Source organism: Lichenostomus cassidix, chromosome 5 (genome assembly GCF_008360975.1).
Source record: "Lichenostomus cassidix isolate B80296 chromosome 5, HeHo_3.0, whole genome shotgun sequence".
In the NCBI taxonomy this organism is placed as follows: domain Eukaryota; kingdom Metazoa; phylum Chordata; class Aves; order Passeriformes; family Meliphagidae; genus Lichenostomus; species Lichenostomus cassidix.
In genome coordinates, this window is record NC_139486.1 from 34351919 (window position 1) to 34365453 (window position 13535).

The 13535-nt window shown below is 42.9% G+C and overlaps 1 long non-coding RNA gene across 1 annotated transcript; it reads right to left on the reverse strand.

Annotated features, from left to right (window-relative positions):
* Positions 1-8576: 8576 nt before the first annotated feature.
* LOC146436319 (uncharacterized) lies at positions 8577-13477 on the reverse strand. Its single transcript, XR_014852624.1, has 3 exons — positions 11502-13477; positions 10213-10280; positions 8577-9550 (listed from the first exon to the last, which is right to left on the reverse strand). It is a non-coding gene; the product is annotated as an uncharacterized LOC146436319 (long non-coding RNA).
* Positions 13478-13535: the final 58 nt, after the last annotated feature.

The window sequence follows — 13535 nt, forward strand, 5'->3', positions numbered from 1 at the left end:
GCAATTTACTACTGGTTTTATAATAAATAGGAATAGGAAACGGTACAGAAAAAAATATTATTTTAAATCCCTATCTTATGGTTTGAGGGAAAGACATATAAGCAAACCAGAGACAGAAATGTAATGGGCAATGCAAGGAAAATGCTGAAATCACTAAATTTGTAAGGGAGGAAAGGGAATGTTTCAGTGGACTACCATGAGTTCATCCCGTATATTCTGTTTTAACATTTTTGCCCGTGAAGCTTCTTTCTTTCCACCCTGAAAACACCCATGTTGCTGGTATTTTCAGATGGCATTACACATGCAGTCATTTACAAAATAGCTTCCAATAGGCCTCAAAAGCCATCAGTGAATTCTGCTTTAGAAACCCATAACACAGCCAAATTGCAAAATTCTGATTTTTAAATCCTTAATCAGGCACTTTTGCTGACTTCAAAGTCTGTTAATTTCTCCTTTCGCTCAGTGCATCTGCGTGTTCTTTTCCTTTTCCTGAGATGCTGTTTTCTGCACAGTTTTTATAAATACTGCTAATCACATGCATTGACTATTAAAAAAATAGCCAGGCTTGTAAGCTCTTTTTTTTTCCTGGAAAAATGCCACTGGAAAAATCTAACTAAAGTGGCTGCAATGATGGCTGCAGCTGGTGCCCTGCTCAAAACTGTGTTCCCCCCACCTCGTTGCTGTCATCTCTGGGCTGAAAAGAGCAGGGAAGCTGGGGGACACTAAGAAGAGTGATGTTCCTGGCATCCTCAGAGCATTTTAATACATCTCATAGTGCTTTGAGTCTCCTGTTTGAAAGAACGGGGAAAGAAAAGACGAAACCCTGCTAACAGTCTAAAAGCTTCCTGAAAACAATTAATCTCCCAGTAAACCCCAAAAGGCTATCTGTCAAGAAGTTAATAAAGATGAAATGTCAGGATGCCACATGGCTGCTAACAACTGCAGGCAGGAGGGGAAATGAGCTTCCAAGCAAAGAAGCACAAACTATGTCATCTTGCATACAATTATGTATTAAAACCAGCAACTGCAGATACTGACTTTTCCATCTCTGCAGATGTCTCTGACCTTAGCATCTCTGCTGCTGCATTGGCTTTGTCAATGCAAAAGCCCATGACAAAGAAGGATGCAGCAAGTACAATCTACAGGTATTCAATCACCCAGAGGGGACTGGTGGGAGAAGCAGAAGCTGCCTGATGTCCCTAGAGCTGCACAGGCCACATACAGGCCAATGTTCAGAGGGTCAGATTGAGCTGTCAGGCAACCCTGGAGCATGGCCTGCATCCCATATTGCTCTACTTGTCTGCTTTTGTTTGCTGGACTGGGAGTCAACCAATGTTTTATTCACCCCCAGTCTCCAAAAGCCAGATCAGGACTCTGGAGGAGAGCTGTGGCCCCACTCGCTGCCACTCTGCTGACAACAGAGGCTTGCCCAGGACAGGGAAGGTTTAGAAAAGCAAAGCAATCTTCTCACCATACATCCTCTTTATTGCACATGTCTAACAATCTAATATTCCCAATCTCTGGACTGCACTACAGTCAGAGTTTGGCAGATAACTCCCAGTAAGCTTTGAATGCCATCACTTTTACTGTGCATTGAACCCCCAATGGCCAAATTGCAAAGTCCTTGATTTTTATGCCTTTAAGTCAGGCACTTGGCTAATCTGAAAGAGGGCTTTAATAAAACAGAGTCTCTCTAGTCTGATGAAGAAATCAAGATCTGTTTTCCTGATTTACTGTATTTTCTATTAAAAAACAGAGGGCTTCATTTTGGCAGTGAGCCCTGTGCTTCCCAGTGGGAGGATGCAAAACATGGACAGGGTGACCAGATCAGGAAGTGAAAAGAAACACTTAATTTCTATGCTTCAAGATTGGAGAGAGCTACAAAAACCAGCAAGCAGCAATGCTGGCAGAACATTAATAAAATCATCTAGCAACCCCTCTGCTTCAACAACTGCAGGTCTCATAATGCTAAAAGGAGTCTATTTCACTTCAGTGAAGAATTTTCATTTCTGCTCTGTCCATTGAGTCACAAATGTTTTTTCTCTGCACCTTCCATCTATCTAAAATAGACATCCTCACCTACCATGAAATTGTAGAGTGCACACTTCATCACTTGTCTCAGGTACTAATGGGCAAGGCAGGTCCTTAATTGGACCCCTTTTTCCCTGCTCTCCTTTTACATTATTTTTTACTGGTGTTGGTTGCCTGGTAACTCTAACACCTTTGCTTCCTTCACAGGAATTTTACATGTCCCTGCCCCAACAGGTACTGAAAAAAATCATATTATTTCCATCCTGGCTGCAATGTTCTTCTTTTTCTGTGCCTCCATACTACGCAAAATTGAAGGCAGACAAGTGGCCCAAACGTCAACCCTAGGTAATGGCTGCATAGCCAGGGCTGCTCATCCCTGGGACCACAGTGATTGGGAATTTATCTGAGCTAAGCTAAGGTAGGGAACATGGCCCATTTACTGGGCCTGTGAAAAATGATCTATAACAAAGCTCCTTCCCTGCCGGGTAACCCTGCATTATCAAAGGTTATTTGTCTGGTAATTGGACATTGTCTGGGAGAGAGGAAAGGTGCAGTTTGGTAGAGGTGGCATGAGGTTATGGGGGCCTTTCATCTCAACAGCTACATGGGCTTTTAACTGCTTAGTCTGATCAAGGTATTTTCAGAGAACAGATTTCCTTGGTTACTACAGATGTGGCTGAGAAAGTGTGTGTTCCTCTTCCTTTCCCTTCAGAAGTGGCTGCAGAGAGTGTCATTATAGGCTTGACCTTGTTGCCCTATAGCCTCTAAGCTGTAAGGTCCTGTATCAGGTAGGAAAATACTAGTGAATTGGTGCTCAGCATGGATTCTGGGATCTTCAATTTATAGAGAAATCCCACTCTCAGGAGCACCTATCCCTTCTTCTGCAGGACTAACAAAATTCCTATCACAAGCTGCATTAAAAAATTAAAGGTTTTCCCACCCAAATACAGGTTATCTTATGTTTTGCTTCAGTAGAGCCTCAAAGAAGCAAGGTAGATTCCTAGGGTATCAGAACAGTACCAGCCCATCATGCTAGTGCTGCACTGTCCATCATCAGAGACTGAGATCAGTGGTGCTATGCCACTTCACAGAAACTTCCAGAGGATGTACTTGTGACCCTGAACTCAGAATGTACAAAGCTGCAAACAAAATATCTTAGCAGGAGGGCACTATCCAGTACATTTTTGCATATGAGAGAACTCTCCATCTGAGGATATTCTCTCAACCACATCAGCCAAGAGTGAGCCAGCTGTAAATATTTTACACAAGACTTTGATTGGAAAGGGTAGGTTAAACTAATTAAGCTCACATCAGAGAGATTCAGCATCTGCTCCAAACAAGTGATGAACCCGCACTGATATCAGAGCCTCATGTGGATAATGGAAAGAGCCACAGCACCTCTTTGCTTTGCAGATCATACTGAAGTCAGTATGTATGTGGCAACTTACAGAGCATGCTGGGATATTTGCACATCCAGCAAAGAACTAGTCATGTTTTTCTATTAGTGCAACAGAGAGTGGAGCAAGGACACTTATGGATTAAAAAGCAAATGATCCCATTTGATCATTCCCCCCAGTCTCTTCTCCCCAGTGTTTTAAACATCCCATTTGTCGAACAGAAAAAAATGAGAATAGCAAAGCAAGAGATATATGAATATAGCTGATCTACTGGAGTGAAGCCAAACCAGCAAAGCCAGGCATGTGTTTCTATAGTACTTAGCACAGTGGGGCTCCACTGGGACTCAGAAGCTATCATGATGCAGTGATAAATAATGATAATAGGAACATCGGGAAATGAATACAGACAAGCGATATGTCCTACAAATCTGTCAAAAATTAACATTTACCATCAGCATACACCACATGACTGACCTTCATAGCTTGATTCAGTGCCATGAAGTATAGACTGTTGTTTGAGGGGAAAAAACACAAGGCAGGGCAATGATCACCCTTCATCAATAGGGCTGTTTCTCCATGATGGGCTTCTCCAGTATGGGACAAAGCAGCAGCAATGTGTTTTGTTCACATATAGAGCACTGCATCTGTAAAAAATTGCATATGTCAGAAATGGCATTTCTGCCCAGCAGGAAATGTCCTTATAAATCAGCTGGCGCTTTGTACTGAAAAAGGACAGCTTGAGCCTTACCAAGCTATGCAGTCTTATACAGCTGTTCAGCCCCAAAATAATCCTTGTTTGGTGTCTGACACTTTACCAAGTCTCTCAATCATGCTATTATTTTTTTTAATTCCAAGTCGTAACAAGATTTTAATTTAAGGAAGGGTAGGTTAAATGAATTTCCTTGCCTTTTTAAATCCACTATCAGACTTGTGGTGAAATCAGTATCTTTCAGATTTTAGCTCCAGGATGACTGGAGTATCTTTTCCATCAATATTATCCATCTATTCAACTCTCTGTTGTTGTTCCTTTGTAAAAAGGAAAGGTGAGTGGAGAGGAACATTATATGGCTTACTAGCCTTTGAGATGAAACCTTGGACTCTATTCTGGGCAGAATAACTGATCACTTCAAACTGATTCTCAGGTGAGTATCAAGGATACAGTAGCCTGAATTTTTGTATTGCTCATGGGTTTTCTACTTTCTCATCCATACTGCCTTTTATGACAGATCAAATGTCTCCTCTGTCTTTGAACATTTATAAAAGTGGACATGGAAAGCTGCATCCATCCCACATTTCTCTTTCTATATGGATTTCATTTGTTAAAATGCATATGTTTATCTGTTAAGTATAAAACACTATATGTTTTATAGTCCTCTTCAATCAAATTTATTCAGTACAATTTACAAAATCCCAAAGCCTCCCAGTACAGAATAAGCAATCTTGGTAATAAGGTCAAACATAGCTTATTCTTCTAACTGCTCTGCACTTTTAAGTACTGCTATTTCTAAGCCTAGAACTGTGATGAAAAACATCAAATAATTGTACAACTTCATGAAGGAAGGAGGGAAACAGCCCAAAGAGAGATTTATCTAGGTTGATCCTCATAAGCAAACAACACTTACTTGAAAACAAATGGGTTAAGAATTAAATGAAGTGTAGATACTGTAGTCATTGGGTAGTTAGTTGACAGGACATGCAATCAGAGAAGCAAATAGAGGCATGGTCAATGAGTAATTTTAAAAATCTGTATTAATACAGATATTTTCATTTGGGAGGAAAATAGTCCATTTAGTTTCTATTCAGTCTTCTCAACACCAGGAAGCCTTCCTTTCCTGAGCTGCCAGGACACTTCTGCTCAGGGCTAAGAAATTATTGTGACAGGTGTGCACAGACATATAGGTCCATAAGGACTGCTCATCTGACTCTCCTCAGGGCAGTATTGTTAATATAAGCTGTGCAAACAGCTTATGGGGAAAGAAATACCTTTCTAAGAGTCTACCAATGCAATAACAGTGTGTTGCAGGAACCACTAAATAAATTTTCTGCAGTAAAATCCTCAGTGAGCTTCGATTAAATAGGGAGAGTACTAATCCTTCCATGTCCACACTTGGGATCTTACACTGAAAATATCATGTGGACCCACTAAATGGGTTTGAAAATCTTTCATACATCAAGGTCCACTAGAATTTCTCTTCTCTTTGCAGGATGAAGCAATGATGTTTCCTCATTCCAAGTTCATTTAAGCTCTCAGTATACACAGAGTTACACTGATACCACACAATGCTGGCCACTTTCCATCACTGCAGTGTCCTGGGAGATGAGGTCTGGCCTGGAAAGCTGTCTGGATGGGGAACAGAACCATTTTTGCAACAAAATTAGAAAGCTGAGAACCTCACAAATGAACTGCAGGGCTGATGCTACTGTGATCACACACAGATGGCAAGTCTGTGACCACACTGCCTGGGGTTTTGTGCTCACCAGACCTCACAAATTTGTTTGTAGCAAATCTGGGAATGCACGTCCTCAGGAAAACCCCACATGCTGCACGATGAATGTTGGAGATACCGCAAGAAGCATTCCTCTTTCATAGTTTTTCTTCCTTTTTATTGCAAGCTTTCTTGTAAGCAAATCACCCATATATGTGGTAAATGAGCTTAACGATCTCCTTGCAGCTTTTACTCAAATGGTTTCACTTGAGCACTTCTTTAGATACAAGAATCCCCGTGCTCAGAAATGGATCTGTCTCTAGGATGAAGTAAGCCATCTGCTTAGCTGTGCACTGCAGCACCCTCAGCATGTTCAGAGAGAGAGAGAAAAGCAAGCAGAATAACTATATCCAACTGGAAAAGCAAGTGCAAATGCATTTACACTGAAATTTGACCCAGGCCCTGCAGTTTACACTTCAAACTCAATAACAGCAGAGGCATGTTAAAGGTCAGGACCATAAAACACCTTCATCTCACCTCTCTTCCAAAGATAGCACAGCTAACTGAGCTGCTGGGCCTGCCAGCCTGCCGACAGAGTGGCTAAGTGCTCTCTTAGGGGGCAGTACCATTTGCTGTATCCTCAGCCACACTTCCTGAAATAGACTGTTTCTCCTCAGAGGCCACTCTGATCACCATCAACAACTTGCAGGGACTTCAGGAAAACAGCACAAACTCTCCCTCTGACATCAGCCCCGTCAGGTACGTCTAGCACAGCAAGGGCCTTCCCAGAGGCCAGGGTTTGGTACCTCTCAGGCATGACAAAATTGGTAGACATTGAATCTTTACCTTAGCTAAGACTGTCCCATGACATGAGACATTGAAAACAGATGGGATATGCAAGACTATTCATGTAAGCCCTGGTTTTCAAAGACATTGCCAAACTAGGAACCTTCCAGACAAGTCTGCTTGCTGTGAGATCTGAACTCCTTCACACACTGCCGGACCAGATATTAAAGAGGTAGACACTTCTCTAACAGGTCTGCTTGCTCTGTAAAATAATTGCTCATAGTTTTCCTCTTGCAGTTCAGCTGAAGATGGGAATAGCTGTGCCTTGCACAAAGCAAGCCATTAGAAGCACAAGCATTTTCATTTGCTCCCACATGCCATTTTTAATCTCATTAACAGAGACTAAGGCACAAAAACTGAGAGTGAGATGATTTTTCAAGCTTAGAGATAGATGATAGATAGATAGATAGATAGATAGATAGATGATAGATTGATAGATAGATAGATAGATAGATAGATGGATGCACTTTTGATGTGTGCCTACATGATACCATGGAAGAATTCAGCTGTGTGAGAGTTACAGCTGTGTGTGCAAGTTGAACCCAAGGGTGCTGGTGTGGTAATGGGCAAGTAATGATACATATGCACTTATCCTGGAGTGCAGTTGCAATCACTGCTTGATCCTGAAGGTGTAAGCATGGTGTAAAGACTAGGAAACAATCTTAATGTGGACACACAAACTGAACAGGCTTTACTGCTGGTGATCATTGGATGGCGTTTCTCTTCAAAGTGCCAGCAATTCAAAGTTCACGGGGAATCAGTGCATTTTAGATTTCTTTTCTGTGTTTTTCAGTAATTGAGTTTCCAGTTACACTTACATACTGTCTCATTAGACTCAAACCCAGGTGACTTACTCCTCACTCCTGTACAAATCTGAACGCCAAGTGTCACCTGGTCACTAGTTAAGCAATCTTTGCTAACATTGAACTACTTGCCATTTACCTGGGCAGTAAGAGGATGCCAGCCATGAGCAGACCTGCAGTAACTGCTTCTATGCAGTCTCTCATTCCCCACTAATGCCGCACAATATGCAGTCTTTCAGCTTACGGGAATGAGTGCCTTCACCTTCATGGAGGGTCAGAACAGGCACCCTGCCAGTCTGGTGGAACAGCTGATGCGCAGTAACTCGAGCTCATAATGCTGTGGCATAGCATTAGGCAGTTCTGCAGATCTCCCTGGGGCAGCAGCAACTGACAGTGGAGGGAGGGTCTGCTTCCTTAGGGTCTCAGAAAAAGCATTGTTCTCAAGTCAAATCTAGGTCACTGCTAACTTAAAAACCTCACACCACTCTCCTTTGCCTGGCATAGATGTGCCTTCAGAATGAGGACAGCTTTGGATGCTGGAAGATAAGATAGAGGAAAAATGAGGGCTGAAAGATATAGGAGTGCCTCCTTTGTGGTTCTCAATATCCATCTAATAAGCAAGATGTGGGTGTGATTTTTTTCCAAATCTATTCTTTTCACACCCAACAGAGGAATCAACCTTGCTGCTCTTTAGTCTAGCCTGAGTAAAGTGCAAGAGTTATCCAGAACACTGGGGTTTGCTTGAGAGATTGTATCTGCAGCCTATAGATGGGCTGTCAACAGCTGATTTTAAGAGGTTAAAAGTGTTTTTCAAACTTTTTTTGGCAGCATTCCCTTCCAGTGAGACTGTTCTGCAAATCAGAGTACTCATTTTTAATTAAAATGCAAAAAGAAACACAGGGAATGATGTTAAATTGTTTTGATTTGACCTGTTCTGGGTTTATGGGTGAACCTCTTAGTTAGCAATTTGTTACCGCATTTACCAAAAAGAAAGAAATAATCCAGAATGCTAAAACCAGAATTTGAACAGTCATTTTAATTCTGAACATCTGCTCTGTTTAACCATCCACCTCTTAGTATTGTCTGCAAGCACTTTTTGTGACAAAGATGCTGCTCACATACACAAGCAGTGGCTTGTCACGGAGATTCTCGTATTTGCCTGCAAACATTTTTGGGGCTATTCTTCCTTGATTGTGTACTATTCCTGGGAGATTCATTGTAGTCCTGATTAACCATTCTCAACCAGGCAGTCAGCAGGCTTCAAACAGCCTGCAGGATCAACTGACCCATCACAGAATGCAGACTGCGGAAGAAGACATGCACAGTACTCTCCAAGTGTGTTGCATTTGATGGACACTTGTAAACAAAGGACCTCGTGTTCTAAAAAGCAATTTTTGACTGCAATAAATTATATGGAGAGATCAAAGAAATTTGTACCAAGGTGACACCTTCTGTTAAATGTGATTTTATTTCCCTTTCCTCTCTTCCTTGGATATAACTACGTAAGACAATTTCCCCAACAAAGGATTTAAGAAGCTTCTCTGGTTTTGTTCTCCTGGCCTTTCAGAAGTTCTTTCTCTTCTTTTCCCTGTGTATGGGCATAAAAGGCTATACTGCAGAGCTTTACATACAGTTTGGAAATAAATAATGGATGATTGACTAAGCTGGTGACAGACTGTAGCAGCAGCAGCAGCTGTGTATGCTGGAAGCTTGCTGCTGTTTGGGAATTCTGCAGTTGAATAGAGGCAATGAGGGATCTCTTCTCCTGTTCACATGGAATTGACATCATTTTCATCACAATTGGAAATGGGTGAGGCTTGTGCTTTGGCATGAAGGATTTGATGAAACAACTCTTACGTGGTCAACAGTCCCATCGACATGAATGAATGCACAAGAACTGGACTGAGGCCTCACATGCCATACTGCTTTCCAAATTGATATCTGGTTTTCAATGTATATGGACTTGCTTCCTCACAGCAGTCCTTAGAGTTCCACTTGATAAAAAGTTCACCTAAGAGCATAAATGCTACAGTGGATTCACATCCATCTAGAAGAACCATAGAATGGTTTGGGTTGGAAGGAGCCTTAAAGATCATCTTGTTCCAACCCACCCGCCATGGGCAGGGACATCTTCCATTTGACCAAGTTGCTCAAAGCCCCATCCAGCTTGGCCTTGAACACTCCTAGGGATGTGTTCTCTGGAAGCTTCTCTGGACAACCTGTTCTAGTGCCTCACCACTCTCATCATAGACACATCACCCTCATCACAGACAAATGTCTTCTTTATGTCCAATCAATCCACTCTCAATTTAAAGCCACCCCTCCTTCTCATATCACTACATGCCCTTGTTAAAAATCCCTCTCCAATTCTCTTTTAGCCCCCTTTAGGTACTGAAAGGCTGCAATAAGTACCCCCAGAGCCTTATTTTCCCCAGGCTGAACAACCCCAACTCTCTCCGCCTGTCTTCATTAGGAAAGCTTCTCCAGCCCTTCAATGCCCTACCAGAGCCCAAGTGCCCAACCTCCTCAGCTGTCTCAGGAGCCTTTCCGGTTCCCTTACAGCAGTACACTGATTCCCTGAAATGCAGGGAATCTGTTCCATATGCCTGTAAATTAATCATCTTATGTGCAGGCAGAAACAATTGCACCTGGAGGAAGGCTGGGGCAGCTCACAGATATGTGAGATCCAGTTTTTTTCTCAATATTTACCATTTTCCCCAAGAACACATCTTCCAACCATGAACAGGACTCCACAAAGACAATTTTCTTCAGGTAACCTGTGAACAGGAAATTATGGTTTAATGAGTCACAGATCTTAAAATACCCCTATGAAGCATGTGATCTCTGCATAATACTACTATTAATAATAATTAAGCAATGCAAGTGTACGCTTTTGGAACATGCTAAGGAAAGCTCAGTGCGGAGGAGGAGAGACAGGCACACTCAGGCAGTTTTAGACACTCACAGCACCTGGGGGCATCCAGACAGACAGACACATCCCATCTATTACAGAATGGGATAGATAAGCATGTTCTGCTTCTATGGACAGAAAAACCCTCACCACTGGACAAAAGACAGGCACAATAGCTAATACTGGCCAGTGCCATGACCTCATCTCATGGCACACAGATAATGATTGCAAACTGGTTTAATTTTATCTGAACACATGTATGCTTTATTTCACAGCTCAGTGTATCAATGTAACATGTAAACTTACTCTTTTGGATGCTTCCTGTCATGTTTTCAAGCTGGATATCACTAGAGGTGTTGACCATTTGCAAGCCTGTATGGGGAGTCTAGTGGACCCCAGGCAGGTGAAATCTAGACCTGAGTATCACGTCATATGTTAAATGAAATGTGAGGCATCTCTCAAACACAAATTCTGTCTGACTCAGAAAGGTGTCAGCTTCTTATGTTTTCCACCAAGCACCACATTCCTCTTGAAAAACAAACCAAAACACTCTCTTATGCTCTGGTCAATGTGGTGATCCCATGACTGGTGTGATGTTACCTAAATATTTTAGTGCAGCCAATACTACTTAACTTCTCTCCAGGAAGAAGGATCTGGTGAACTAAACTGATCTTTGCCAGTCATCCTGTCCATCTTACGGCAGCTTTGAATTCTCTGACGGAGAGATCCAGCTCTCAGCTGAGGGAAACTGTTTGCTATCAATGAAGAGTCTAAGATGGTCAACAAACAGCAATAATTCAGACACTTCTGTTAGGGTCTGTTTTGGGATTTACACGCTTTTGGCATTCATCTTCACAGGCACCAGGAATATCAGGAAGGGAGTTTGGACATTTCAGGAAGAACTACAAGGTGGAAAACTCATTGGGTGCCTAAGCAACATCTGGCACTAAGCCACAGTTAGGTATATTCAGTGCAGGTCATAATGCAAGGACCACACAGTTTTATCAGTATTTTGTGACCATTTCTGACCACATCTGCACCCATAATGCCAATGGCCACTGCCAAACTCTTCTGTAAGAAAACTTACGCTTTTCATAGCTGGTTTCAGACTTCCACTGTGGATCAGTAACCAAAGGAAGAAATCTCAAAGATCTCTTAAAGCAGAGGGGGTGGGAGAGGAGAAAAAGTCACTTATGTCTCAGTGCCCCCCATGCCACGTAAGTCCATGGGCTCAGGCAAACAATGAAAAAGGGAAGCAACATTAACTCCCAATGTCACTTTGCTACATCACCCTCCAAGAAAACAGTCCCTTCTTCAATAGCTTCTGCAGCTGCTCAGATATGAGCAATTAATCCTCTGTGGCAATCTCCTTTCCTCTGGCAAAGTCAGCATTCCAGCACTAGAGATACATGTTGTCCTTGTGAATTCTCCCATGTAGGAACCAATAATGGTACAATGAAACCTCTGAAATTACTAAAACTTATTTTGTGCAATATGACTAGCAGACAGATTAAACAAATGTCCCTACAGGAATTTTCCTTCCTTAATATTTAGGTTCCACACATCAATTCCACTCTAGCTACTGTGACTAATATCCACCACCGCCACACCCGCCCCCCAGGATTTCCTGATTTCAGATCACATGTATTTTGAGCAAGATTTGTAAGTAATTTATCCCATTCTTGGCTTGAGGTACCTGAAAATGCTGTAAATCCATTTTCATAAAGTAAGATTTCTTGAGGATGTATCTAGTAGGGCACCCGGAAATGAAAGCACTTAAAATAATGTAATCACTGCTGAATATCTTAGCTATAATTTCTCTTGTGAAAGTATTTTCAAAATTGTACTTCTATCACACAACGTAAGATGCTATTTGCCTCTCCTTGTGGCTCTGGCTTTTGGATTCAAGTGAGTAGATGCTTGTCTATCCCACACTGTGACCACAACCTCAACAAGGTCCAGAAACTTAGCAGCAGGGACTCCCATTACCAGTGCATAAAGCCCAAACTCATTGGCCCTGCTAACAAAGAATTTTCCAGGCACCGGTCCCAGACCTGCATTAATACCTTTACATGGAGCTGTGCTACACAGCTATCCCAGTCTGCCCAGCACTGCACCACCACATGCCACCACAGCAGGCTGTACATACCCCAAAGAAAAACTCAAGTCTCAATTTTAAAATGTCCTCATGGTTGCAGAGGGAAGCTTGAACACATTGCACCACAGTTGCAACCTTACCATGTAAGAGTTGCATGGGTAAAGAAAAGATGTATCCAAATATATTATTGAGAAAAAAATTTCACTGTGTTTTTTTTTTTTAATCTATCCTCTAGTTTTTAAGCATGAGTAAGACCTACAAAATATCTTGGTGCAACAACGCACCCAAAATACATCCAACTGGTCTAATATTCAATGCTGACATAGTGTTAGGCCTAACAAAACAATGCCTGGTGCTGTGCACAGCTCTTCAGCTCTTGGTCTGCAGGAAGAGAGTCACTCCCCACTGATACCCCCAAACCAGGACATATTCCAAGCCTCAGTGAGCATTGATGCATTTTTCAGTGGCACATGGGAAAATCTGTTTCAGGAAAATCCAAGTCCCCGAGTGGCTGGTGCCAGGGCAGTTACTGGGCCTTGGCTTTTGCTGCCCTGATACAGAGGACACAGGAGACTTCACGGTCTGGCACTTGTTTGCCCAGCGATATGGAGTACATGTACCAAAACATCTCGAGGGACCATGAACAGGTGCTGATGGTGGATGGCCACTGGTGGGATCTGGGAGAGGCGATGGAGTCAGAAACTGGGGTGAGGAGGGGAATGGAGGAGGTGGGATCCCAGCCCGCAAACAGGGAGGCAAGAGCCTCAGGTAGGGGAGGGCAAGGCATAGAGGAGCAGAAGGGATCCGGCTGTGGGGGCTGAAGGGAGCCCAGTCTGAGGGAGAGTGGGACTGCCGGGCGGGGCATCTGTGGGGTCGGCCAGTCCGGGGAGCTGAGGGTCCGGGCGTATGCTCACCCCTTGCTGGGCCAGCACGGAGAACGGAGAACGGAGAACGGAGAACGGAGAACGGAGAACGGAGAACGGAGAACGGAGAGCGGAGAGCGGAGAGCGGGGAGCGGAGCCG